The sequence below is a fragment of the Neopelma chrysocephalum genome, unplaced genomic scaffold, assembly GCF_003984885.1.
Source record: "Neopelma chrysocephalum unplaced genomic scaffold, ASM398488v2 Primary Assembly neopelma1_97, whole genome shotgun sequence".
Taxonomy (NCBI): Eukaryota; Metazoa; Chordata; class Aves; order Passeriformes; family Pipridae; genus Neopelma; species Neopelma chrysocephalum.
The window spans coordinates 193,498-205,673 of NW_020897760.1; the positions used below are offsets into that span (position 1 = coordinate 193,498).

General features: G+C 39.6%; 1 protein-coding gene across 10 annotated transcripts in view; it reads left to right on the plus strand.

Annotated features, from left to right (window-relative positions):
• The first annotated feature begins 1,146 nt into the window (after positions 1-1,146).
• NFIA (nuclear factor I A) overlaps positions 1,147-12,176 on the plus strand; it is a 410,570-nt gene continuing 399,540 nt past the window's right edge. For 4 of the 10 annotated variants that reach the window (XM_027694337.1, XM_027694341.1, XM_027694346.1 and 1 more), the window contains exons 1-3: positions 1,457-1,573; positions 2,096-2,189; positions 4,402-4,473. The gene's annotated coding sequence lies outside the window, so the exon portion shown is untranslated. Of the gene's footprint in view, positions 1,375-1,456; positions 1,574-2,001; positions 2,017-2,095; positions 2,190-4,401; positions 4,474-12,176 lie in introns of those variants that run through there. The other 6 variants (XM_027694344.1, XM_027694349.1, XM_027694345.1 and 3 more) reach the window with 4 other exon arrangements.

Below are 12,176 nucleotides of genomic sequence, written 5' to 3' on the forward strand. Positions count from 1 at the left end.
TGACATCTTACATACAGATATCTTTGATGTATTCGAGGTGTTCGAGCTGAATCACTTGGGGATATTATATAAAGCTGTCTATAGAAGTGAGGTGAGGCTCTCGAGCGATGGAGAGAGTGACTGACAACTCAGGCTATCTGTGTATCATCCAGCTAAACACATAGGGATCTTAGGACCACAAGAACTGTATAAATACAGATAATCTGAGAACACCAAGGGGTCTCAAAACAGAAGGCTATTTTTAAGGTGTAGTAATAACATGGAAAGAACTTCCATGACATCTTATATGGCAGTACGTGAGCTTGTTGCATGAAAACAACCTTTTAAACCCACTTTTCTTGGGACTGAAGCTGCAGGTGATAGAGGATGATTATACCTATTGCTACCACCACACCTCAGGTGAGATCTGATAGTCAATAGCTTGCTAAGAGGCAGAGCATGCCCATACAGCTTTACAGAGATATGGATGCCTTAACCATCACCAGCAAACAGTGGATGCAGCTGGAAATTGCCCAGAAAGTGGTATCATGGCATTCATTTATATAGCTTCATGCAACAATAGACAGCAGTGTAACACGCTGAGGGGGTCTGCACCTCAAACCTCCATACAACTCAGCTGCTGCTGGGCCTCAGCTTAGCCTTTACTGTAACTACTTTCTACTTCCTACATCAGAATCATAAAGTCACAGAATCGCTGAGCTTAGAAAAGCACTGTCAGACCACTGAGTCCAAATGTTCCCTCAGCACTGCCAAGCCCACTACTAACCAGTGCCCCCAAGTGCCACATCCACACATCTTTTAAATCCCTCCAGGGATAGGGACTTTACCACCATCCTGGGCAGCCTGTGCAAGAACTTGACAACCCTTTTGATAAAGAAATTTTCCCTAATATCCAATCTCAACCTCACCTGGTGCAACTTTAGGCTGCTTCCTCTTGTCTGGTTCCTTGTTCACTGGGAGAAGAGCCCGACGCCCAAACCTGGCTCCACCCTCCTGTTAGGGAGGTGTAGAGAGCAAAGTGGTCTTCCTTCAGCTTCCTTTCCTCCAGGTTTTATGCTGCCAGAAAAGTTCTGGGTCAGTCCTAAGAATCACATTTGTGGCTGCTTCCTCCTCCAGCACGGTCAGGTGCCAGCAGACACAGCCCTTGTGTAGACAAGTACTGCAGATGTATAACAACCTTGCAGCAATAATTAATAACCTTGTGAGGAAGGGTGCTCAGGGCCCCCTCAGGCAGCACACAGCCTGCAGTGGGATGGGTTACCGCAAGGGAAGCCACAAGGTTCCTCATCTTTCTGCCATGGCCGTGCTTTAGGGAACAATGTCCTGAATAAAGAAAGTGGGAATGTGGAGTAGGTGCAAGACCCCAGACAAGAGGTGAGCAGGCAGCTGAGGAGGGTGTCTACGCTGACCAGTGCGTGAGGGAGGGAGACGACGAGTCCCTGAGGGAGCAGGGCTGAGGCAGCTGCCATGATGGCGGTCTGAGGGGGAGCACTGGCCCCTGCTCATAAATGAGCTAAAAGTCATGTCTGAAAACTTCTTCCACACCGAAGCTTGGAGGCTGGGTAGAGAAAAGGTTAGGAAGTGCTAGCTTAAATCCAGGATGGAGTTTTTCAAGGATAGGTTGTTACACACAGATTGATGCCACACTGTTGTCAATATGCCAGGGGTAGTTTTAGCTGTCAGCTCTGTCAGAGTCTGCCAACCAACTTTAACTTGTTTTCTGACTTTTCCAAATGTTTTCCAAGTTTTCGCTTGCTGTGCTGAGGATAAATTGTCCCTCAGTTTCTGTAAAACCACATTTGTTTACTTGTTTCCTTTTCATCTCCGTTTCTTTCTGTGGTTTTCCCTTTTTAGGGAAAAAAAAAAGCACAAAGCTTGCACCTTTGCCCAACCATAATATAAACACAGTTCACCGAAACTGTCTCATAAACCATAAGGTTTTGCTCATCCGCTCTTGTGCGACACGCACTTGCCTCCCTCTTGAGCTGGATGTGCTCCACCATGGCCCTGCCCAAGGTAAGGGACTGGGCAGCACATCCCGGAATAAACTCAGGAGTAAACTGCCACAGCAGCTCTTTTCTGCGTTTTCCTACAGGTGAAGACTTCTTTCTTCTGGAATGAAAAATTTCAAGGAAAAATCTTCCAGTTTGGTCAGAATTATTTGCCATGTGTGCAAAGGATTTGAACAGGTAAGCTACAATCCTTTCTCCCTTTCCCAGAGCCCCCTGGACTGCTACTAAATAACTCCATTTGGGGGAAAAAAAGCCCTCTCATTGCAAACACAGTAATTACAGTGAAATAACATTTAAGGAATGTTAAAAGGACTGGGGACTTCAAAGGTTGAAACATTAGAAAGCTGAAATTAAGACGGCACTACTTCTGTGTATGCATTATGCTACATTTACTTGCCTGTGTGTTTTTTTATTCACATATAAGATAGATGGGACAAAAAAACTTCTGTTTCTCCTCACAGTTCACTGTGTGGTCCCAGGCCTTGTTTACTGCCCTGAGTTATTAATTTCCTCTTCAGCTTTTTACAGCATTTTTTACAGTCACGTTTATATATGTGACAAACAAAATTTAATTTATTTTTGTTATACCACCGGAAGGTGAAGGGAAATGAGGTACAGAAAGAAAAAATAAAGCATGCTAATGTTAAATCATAATTATTTTAGAATATTTAACATTAGATTGTCATATTAATACACTAATTTGGGCTAACTACAGAAAAATGTGTTCTTATGACCATTATTTTCATAAAATGAAGAAAGATAAAAATCTGGAGCAGTTGGATGACCTAAATGAGATTAGTGAGTTATTAAACTCAGTCATTTTACTCCTTTGAATCCACTAAATTCACAGTAATAATATGTATAAAAGAGAATTTTAGATTCAGACTTCTTTCTATTTTCAGTGTATCTAAAAAAATTACATCTTTTCAATATACTCATAGTTGATACTTCTTTTTTACTGATATTTGAGTTTATTATAAATGTTTTATGGAAATACTAAGTTAAACTTTACATGTTCCTGGCATGGCCCTTTATGTCCTCACCTTCAGCTAGTTCAGCACTTCAGTATTTCTAACCCTTTACTATCAATTTGGGCCCCCTGAAAATGAGATACACATAAGTGACCATATATCATTGACTATGTGATTTGCCCATCACCACATGCTGACTTTAGTAATGGTACTTAGAGAGTCTAGATCTCAGCCTTAAGTGGATTTAACTCTCCTGTAACTCCAAAGAATATCTACCTCATTTATTACCTCTAGTTTCTCAATACGTGAAGATCCAGAAGATTCTACTTCACTACTCAACCCTGGTTCATCTCGGTGTAGGTCAGAACTATGCAAGGAATAAGGCAAGAGACTTGTAGAAAAAAGCATCGTGCAATTATGTTATTAAAGATATAATGCCTATGAACAGAGTGAGTTCAATTTCAACTGAAGGAATAACATTGATTCTGTAATCTCTTTTCCCATAAGTCCTTGGCATTGAAAGATGTATAATTTCAGTATAGTTCCTGCCTGTCATCTTTCTAAAAGGATCATAAATAAAATGGAAAACAGATCTTGCATCACACTGACATCCCTCTGGGTCACTCCTGAGTCTGGGACCTTTTGTACCATAGCTTGGACCACTCTACCTGAGCTAATGGAGCAGTTAACAGCACCTTCTACACATGCTGTCCCCACTGGCTTCCTATTGCAGGTTTCGCCCCTTACGCTCTTTCCATAGCCAGCTCCAGTCCTTTTTTTCCCTAGCTAACTTGTCAGACCTGTTTTTTTCTATCCTGTGAGTGTCTCTGGTTTAGGACTTTATCAGTGAGAGACTAGAAACAAGATCTATAAAAGGCTGCTGAACCCTTCTCTCTACCACAGTATGGAAAGTTAGGCTTGCCCTCTGAGGTATGTCTTGGACAATTAATCAGGATGAATTTTGATAATGGGTTAGAGTAAATGTAGTGATGGGGGATAAAGGCACATAACCAAAACATCCCAATATATATTTAAGCATGAAGTTGGTAGACATGAGATGCTCTGCAGTAGTTGTCTGTGTGCTTGTTGTTAGTCCATTGAAAATTAAGTATAACATAGTGTGTGAAATAAACTATTTAACATTTACCTCTACAGGTATATGGCTGTATACTATGATAATAATGGTTTATATACTGTAAATTCACATTCAAGTTTAGGCTACTCTCTATTTCTAGGCCTACGTGAGAATGAAGTGGCCCTACTTTGTGTGTGTTGCACTTTGCAGCAAGGTCACTGTCATTCTGCGTCCATCAAGTGTTTCATGAAGGGTAACAGATCCACTCTTAATTTACATTTCAAGTCAATTCAGATTTTCATACATATTGCCAAGTAAACAAACACTTTTCCACCTCTTTTAGAGTCATCATCCCAGGAGGAAGTTGTCATGTTGTGATGCAGCTCTGTGAGTGGACCTGTCTTTGATGGCTGTGGTAAGTCTATGGCAGAACTATCAGGGTTTTCTCACTCCAAGTCATATAAAGCATAACAGTAAAACATGCAAGAGGAGGTTGTACATGATATATCACAAAATGTGGTTTGGCACCAAGCACAGTAACAGTTTAGGGAACAGCCTGTTCTTTAAATAATATGCTTTTGTTTTCATGTTTAATTCTTCATGCTGCTGATTTACAGCGAAGGCTTTTTCTTCCAAAAAAGTAGACCCTTATCTAATGCATCAAAACAACGAAGTATGTGGTTTCTTTGTCAAACATTTCAATAAATTATTTGGCCTTCTCAGAGGCATTTGTAGAACTCACATGGGAATAGAATTCTGGGGTTTTTTTCATTTGAACCATGGACTGGATTTTCAAATGTTGAAAATGTGCAGATGTACCTGCACAAATTCACATGCCTGACTTCGAAAATCTGATCTTAAACATGCAGCAGGTGAGTGAATATGTGGGAGAATGAGGGAAAACTTCAACATTTACCTAAAAATATCAAAAGAACTGTGAGCTGAGAGTGCTCGTCACCAGGCTTTAGCAGAGGTCAAGGGGGTGATGTAATTGGCACCTTTTGGATTTGGGGTTGTTATGTTGCTAAACACAGACCCAACAGCTAATCCTAAAAAAACCATGAGAGTTTCAAAGCTGCACTTAATTTTGTCTATTTTCTGACTCTCTTCCCTTTCAAAAGTAAGTTTATTTTCTGTCTTACTCGATGTTTATACTGAAAACACTGTAATAACTGTACAGCAATGTCTGACAGTCTGTAGTAGTATTACAGGTAACAGAGGAGTTTAGTGTGTGGTGAGGGGTGTTGTTTGATTGTGCCGCTGTAGTCAGCTCTCTGGTTTCCTGTATTTGCCTTAAGTTGCAAAAAATAACTGAGAGATCAATTTTTCAATTCCATCACAAAATAAAAATAAAAAAAATGTGCTCTGCATCATCGCTGAATTTAACATTCAAATGTAAATTAATTCTCCCCCCCCTTTTTATATCACTTACAATTTCTTCAGAATCTTGTCTTATTATAGGTTTAGGTCAAATTTTAAATGACAAATACTTGCTCTGAGGGAAAATTCTTAACCAAAAAGTATCAGCATTCCTGAAATTAGACATTTTTATTTTGAAAAAGACCAGAAAAATATGGTTTGCCATTTACAATATTTTCTGCATATTTTTACCCAATTATTGACCATATCTGTTCTCCAAAAAAAATATTTTGTTTTCTTCAAAACCTAAAAAGCCCACCTGGTTCTCTTTTGCACACTTCATTTGTGAGGAAAAAATATAGAACAAATTTTGATTTAAAAACATGGAGATGAAACAGGGAAGGTAAAAAGTAACATACATTTCCACAAGATGGACCATTTAAAACTGATTTTTCTTCTGTCCTTGAGGAAATAACTCATTTTTCACTAAAATCTGGTAATAGATAGCCAAGGTATCTGGTCTTCAGCAATGAATGAAATATTATTAGGCAAACTGGCAAAGATGGAGCTTATGGGAAAGACTAAAAGGGAAGCAAGTGGGAAAATTACTTATTTGGTGGACTAAAATCAGTGAACAACCACCCAGATTGTTAAACCAAGTGAAGACTGAACATGAGTGGAGGGGAAGCACTAAAATACTAAGTACTTGGGCTAAGCTCTGTCAGATTTAATGTGACTTGAGGCATTGACCCTCATATGAGTTCTCTCTTTCTGAAGCCCCTCATCTTGATAAGCCCTGCTTACAAAGCTGCAGCGCAGTGAAGCTGACCATTGTAAGTGTGGAGGCCAAGGGTGAAATCCTGGCTCTGTTGAAATCATTAACAGCTCTGCCATTGATCTGGACTGGGGCGGGTCCAGCCCAAATTAAAGCAGTGGCCTTGCTGACAAGCCACCACCAGTCAAAGAGAGGCCCCGTCTTTGAGTTCGTCAATCCCATGCGTTATATTCAATAAAGGTCAATAAGATGGAAGGTCTTGGATTTAGATGGCTCGAAAGATAAGCATACCAGGCTGAAACAAGACTCCAGAGAAATCAAGGGGCAGCATTATTTGGATATTTGCTGTATGGCTTGTTGGCGAATTTTAGAAATGCGCTTTATCCATATTCAAATCCCGTATAAACCGAAGTAGAAGAATATGATCTCTGTGGGAAGAGGTCATGGAAACAATATCTGTGCACCTGCCTACAGATCTATGCAAGCATCTTCAAAACAGACATTTTGGAAAGAGGCAGCTAATCTATTATTGTTTCCATGCAGATATTTATATAAATCCTCTTCTTGTAAAATGCCACATACCGTGCTAAGCTTTCAATTTAGTCAGAAGAGGCATAAGTTCAGCCTATGTAAGTAAAATCTAAAACTGAAGTGATTTAGGAATCTGGACTTAATATGTGCAACTGTGTAAGAATTATCTATTAATTATAAAATCATTAATTTAAAAGGATAGTGTTTGTAACTTTTTTTACTGACTCTTAAACATTTTCTGCTTGATTGTATTTCCTTAAAGAAAATCTAAAAATGCAGTTTGAATAGCAGCCACAACCCTATCCTATCAATCAGCTGTACCTGTTAATTTAAGGCACAGTCACTTGAACACAGTCGGATAATATACCCCATAATGCCATGTGTGTGCCAGTGCACACACATGTGTTTATCTGTACATGCCTTCTTTAATTTCCTTCCTGAGACCACCACGCTTTGGAATGATATTTTAATTTATTATTATGAAAGGAACGGCAACTGGTTTTTAATGGTTACAGAATGGTGACTCACAACACTGTCCCAGATGCTGTCACCGTCGCTATGAGAGCAGATTTGCAACATCTTGTCATAGGCACACATCAGTGCTCCTGCCTGCTGCCTTCATCCCAGAGGACAGCCTAACACCTGCTGCTGGCAGCGTGCCGGCCCTTCAGGGAACAAATGTTCCATTGCTGCTGGGTGATAGGAGAGGACAGACTCGAGATTCCAAGTGAACTGGCTAAAGGCACCCTAGGGCTCGGTGCACCCACCCCAGCACCCAGATGGTTGCTGTTTCTGTAGGAATATAAGAGAGTGAGTGGTATGCCTATAGCTGTCTCCTATAAATAAAGGAAAAGAAAAATCAACAGCACACTGGATGATAAGATTTCTAGCGTTTGCTATTGTTTCTTAAGAAAAACAAAATCAGTATTTTTCCAGTCAATATTATACTGAGGGAGGGCTACGTGCCTTCTCTGTATTTATCCACATAAACAACTTTGAAGACTGTGTTAAAGACACTTTTTTTAATAGGAAAATACAAGCACAAATCCCCTTCTGGAAGGTTTAATGTGCTTCTTTCCTGCAGAATATCCTTAGCCTTATACAATTTACGGATCCTAGACAAAATAGACATGATTTTTATATTTCACATAGTGTTCAGCTGCCATACCTTTATGTTGCCAGATATACTATGTTAAGATGAGATGTAAGACCAAAAAAGAAAAAAAAGAGCAAATATATTTTGTGTTCCTTTTAAATCTATTTTCACCTATCCCAGAGTTGTAAGAATAAAGAATATTGTGCATTAGCTCTGGAGAGCCCAGATTTCTCACTGAGGTCAAGGAGAGCTAAAAGGACTCCTGGCTTGGAATAAGAAGCTCAGTGCAGTTCAGGATCAGGTCTCTTGGATAGCGTGTAATGTGTTTCTTTCCATTTATTACCACTCCACTTCCAGTGGGGTGATAAAAGCAGCGTTACAATGTCTTCACTTCATGTGGATTGAATAGCAGGCTAATAAAGATGAGGGTGGTGCTTTTTTCAGCTGTTATACTCAAATTTCAAATAAGACCATTTTTATTCCCTGCTTTTGAAAAGGCTTTTTGTCCACATTATTCCCCAAAGCTTAGATCAAAAACATGTCATGTTTCTGAGGGAGGTACAGTCCAGGACACAGTGCATTAGTATTTCAGCTACTGTAATATAGATTTTGATACTCTTGCATTTCAGCCTTTACACAGGAATCTGCTCCTGTGAAAACAGGATCCCTTGAAAATAAAAAGATTGATCATGTATTTATAAACGGTGGCTTGATCCGAAGCCTGTAGGTTGCTGCAGTTTAATTCAGTGTGGTTTAAATCAATGTGCAGTGGAGCAAACCCCAGGTGATATTTCACTTTCCCTGCAGTGTGCTGCACTTCTCTGCAACAAATCAATCAAATCTACATCACAATACACTGAGCAACACTGAACTACCAACAGGAGAATTCTGGATGACTTCCACCGGAGAAAGTTTCCCTCTCTTTCTCTTGTTAGGCTAATGGCTGGGATATGTCCCTGTAAATTCTTTGGAAAGAGCAGCATTATACAAACAGTGTCAGCACTCTGTGGTTCTTTGAACACGTATTCCTATGTTATTTTTTCTGATGATCTCTAAAGGAAGGTCCCAGGTAATGACAATTCACAATAATCTCCCTGCTAGTGATCCCACCACTGCCCCTGGGCAAATTTCGTTGTTTTTCTTTGTTCCCCGACTGCTTCTGTAAAAGGATGCTAATAATATCCACACCAGAGAGATGCTGGGTGAACCCCTGTGCCTGCAGAGGGCTTTGAAGATGAAAAGGCTTATTTAAATGTTACATATTGCCAATAGTATTATTATTAAAGCTTAAGGGTGCATTCTGCCCTCAGATGGACACGCGCAGCTGCCTCTATCCCTACTGTCCATGTTTACATAGAGAACTGTGCAGTGAGGCAGAGCTGTGCAGATCTAGAGACTGTGAGTTCAGCAAGGAAGCTTTGCTGGAGCAAAGGCAGGGTTTTATGTGCAGATGGCAGGCACGCAAATTCGGTATGATCACGATTTAGAGGTGCTTGTAATGCATTTGCTTTCATTGAACTCTTTACAGCTTCTCTTTCTACAATGATATTAACTGCAATGAGAAAGAACAGAATGGAAGAGCAGGAGAAACACTTATCATAAACCTTTGGATAAATCTTCTATTCAAAAGTGAGCAGGTCTCAGGCAGTCCTGGGGACAGAGATCAGGATGTGATTCAGAGGTCAGGCTGAGCTCTCATGTCACATGTGGGTCATGCTGCATGAATTGTCTCTTCTGCAAGGCTTCCTTGTAAACTGTCAGTGTCCTGAGTTCTAATGCAGGAAATGAGCCCCAAAGGTTTAATGAATCTTAAAGAGCCCTTCTAATCCAGAATTTTTGTTCAAACTGAAAAAATTAGGGAGGCCCTCTTATTGCTCAAACATTGCACTCTGATTTGACATTCTTAAAAATATTTTTTTCACTGTCCTGCATATGGCCTTTACAGAGGATTTACAAGCTAATCTATCTGACTGTGCCATGTTACTCCTGTGAAATTCAACTGCAGTTCTACAGTCATACTGCCTTTGACTAGCTTGCCAGGTGTAATGACAATAAAATTTGGCCTAATGAGTAGAACCAGCCTTGTTCTCAAATTTAAATAGATTGTCATCTTCCACTTTTCAATATAGACTGCTTTGTTTTAATTCCCTTTTTTTTTTGGTTGAGTCAGTACACTTGCAAAATAGAGGTCATCTGAATTCAGAAACAGAATAAAGAAAACTGCCACTCTGAGGTTGTTTTCAAGATAGTGTTGTTAAATAGCAGAGATGCTTCTTTTACTAGGTAAAGCTGGTAAAAGCATTTATTGCTTTGTATTAGAACATTCTGAGAAATGAGCAGAAATTAGGCAAGAACCAGGGTTTCAGGAGGAAAATAAGCAAGTTCCTGCAATTAGTGGTACCTTCCAATACACTTTTTAAGGTCAAGAATAATTAAATCCCAAACAGGAGATATATGCATCTACCTGCTATTTTCTTAATAAAAAGATCAAAAGTGGACCTATGGTTTGAGAACTCAGCGTTACTTGTAAAGAGTTCAGCATTAAGATAAGGGAAGCCAGAGAGTGTGGGCCAAGCTGACAGAGCCAGCCAGTTTCTGGGCAGCTGCCTAAGTGCTTAAAGGGCTCACTCTGCCTTTTAAAGTTTAAGACAAAAACAAGAAAAAAGAAAATCTTTCACTGAGGCTCTGTTGCCCCAGATAACCAAGGACAGATTCTGGGTGGTCCCCATAAAGTTTCTTTTTAACTTGATAGCCGGATTCATGGGTACTTTTCCAACAGTTGTAGGGGATGAAATGATACTGAATTAATTCCCTTTTTAAAAATAAAAGGAATGAAAGGAACTGCTAGATCTCCATGCAACCACCTTTGAAATCATCACTATTGGGCTTGTCTGTTGTATCCAATATTCTGTATTTTCATGGCCTTGCCCTCCTTTAGGCTAAACAGCTAATCTTGGTAAACTGGAATGCCTCTCTTGAGCACAGCAGGTCATTTGGGCTGGTTAGTGTTCAGGAAGGTTATTAAGGTTATTTTAGAGGACCTGCTCACCTGGCTTCTTAGAAAGTGTAGGTATCTGCCACCTCCATGTCATGTTCTCCTGCACTGTAGGAACCAAATACACATGATAGAAAACTATGAGATGACAGTTGTTAAAACCATTGATTGAATTGGTTACCTGAAATACAAGGTCCCAAACAAGTTAAATATCTGATAAAGTGGTAAACAAGAAATCTTCAGGATCAAGGGGGGATTTTACTTGCTGTCTGTGTCCCATGAGGCTCTGGCACAAATGGCTGCCAATAACAATGAGCCTTGATCTGCTGAAAGATAACTGAAGATATGTCCCAGTCACACTTACATACTTAGAGTGAACACACTTGTAAACAGGGAGAGCCAAAATCCAACATCACTGCCTTGGTTTGACCAAACACATGTAAACTCGTGGTCTTATCAGGAAGCTCGAAGCTCAGTCTAAGGTAAGTGGAAAAATGAAAACTCTGTTATTGACAGGGCAAATGAACGTAGGCAAGAAAAAGTGTAAATTTTTGTTAGATTATGTTCATCTGAGATTTGAATTAAGAAATAGGTGTATTTTTAAGTATTAAAAAATACCTTTCATAAGGGTATTATCAGAAAATAGTCTTAATTTGGAAACTCTATGTAAGGGAACAATTTATATTCTCTTGCAATCAAATTTCCCACTGCTCACATTCTGGTTTGCTTTTCCCAGATGTTCCTTCTCAGGTTGTCAAAGAAGTGAAGTAAATTTCTGTAGTTTGCAGGTGTTAAGTTGCAGGTAGTGAACTTTCATTTTCAAAGATGAAATTCAATAATGAGAAATAAGATTCTTGGAAGCTAAATGTAGTCTTGTGCCTATTTTTTGCATTCCTATCACTGCTTTGTTACTTATATTATTAACATTAACAATCAAGGAAGAGCTGTGAGGTAGATTGACAGTATCCCAAAATCTAATTTCTAATAAGAATTGCAGATATATCCAAGAATACAATGCTAATTGAACTGACATTTGATTATGCATTCACCTGCACAGATATTAAAAACCTCCATGTGGCCAATAATGACTGTTCCATGGCTTGAAATAGTTTGAGGACACTTTCCAACCCAGTTACTCTTCAGCCAGGAGAAGAGATCTGAGACAAGTCATGATCTCATCATGGAAAAACTACAATCAGTAAAGTGAAATCAAAACAATCCAAGCTCTCACTAAATATTTTCTCAGTTCTAGGTGCCAGTCAAAGCAAGAAGGATCAAATATTTGAGTAGGCATGAAGTCAGCTCATCATTATTTGTCCTTCAAGAAGTGCTGGAGGCACATTGGTGGCTTGCTATCCCTCC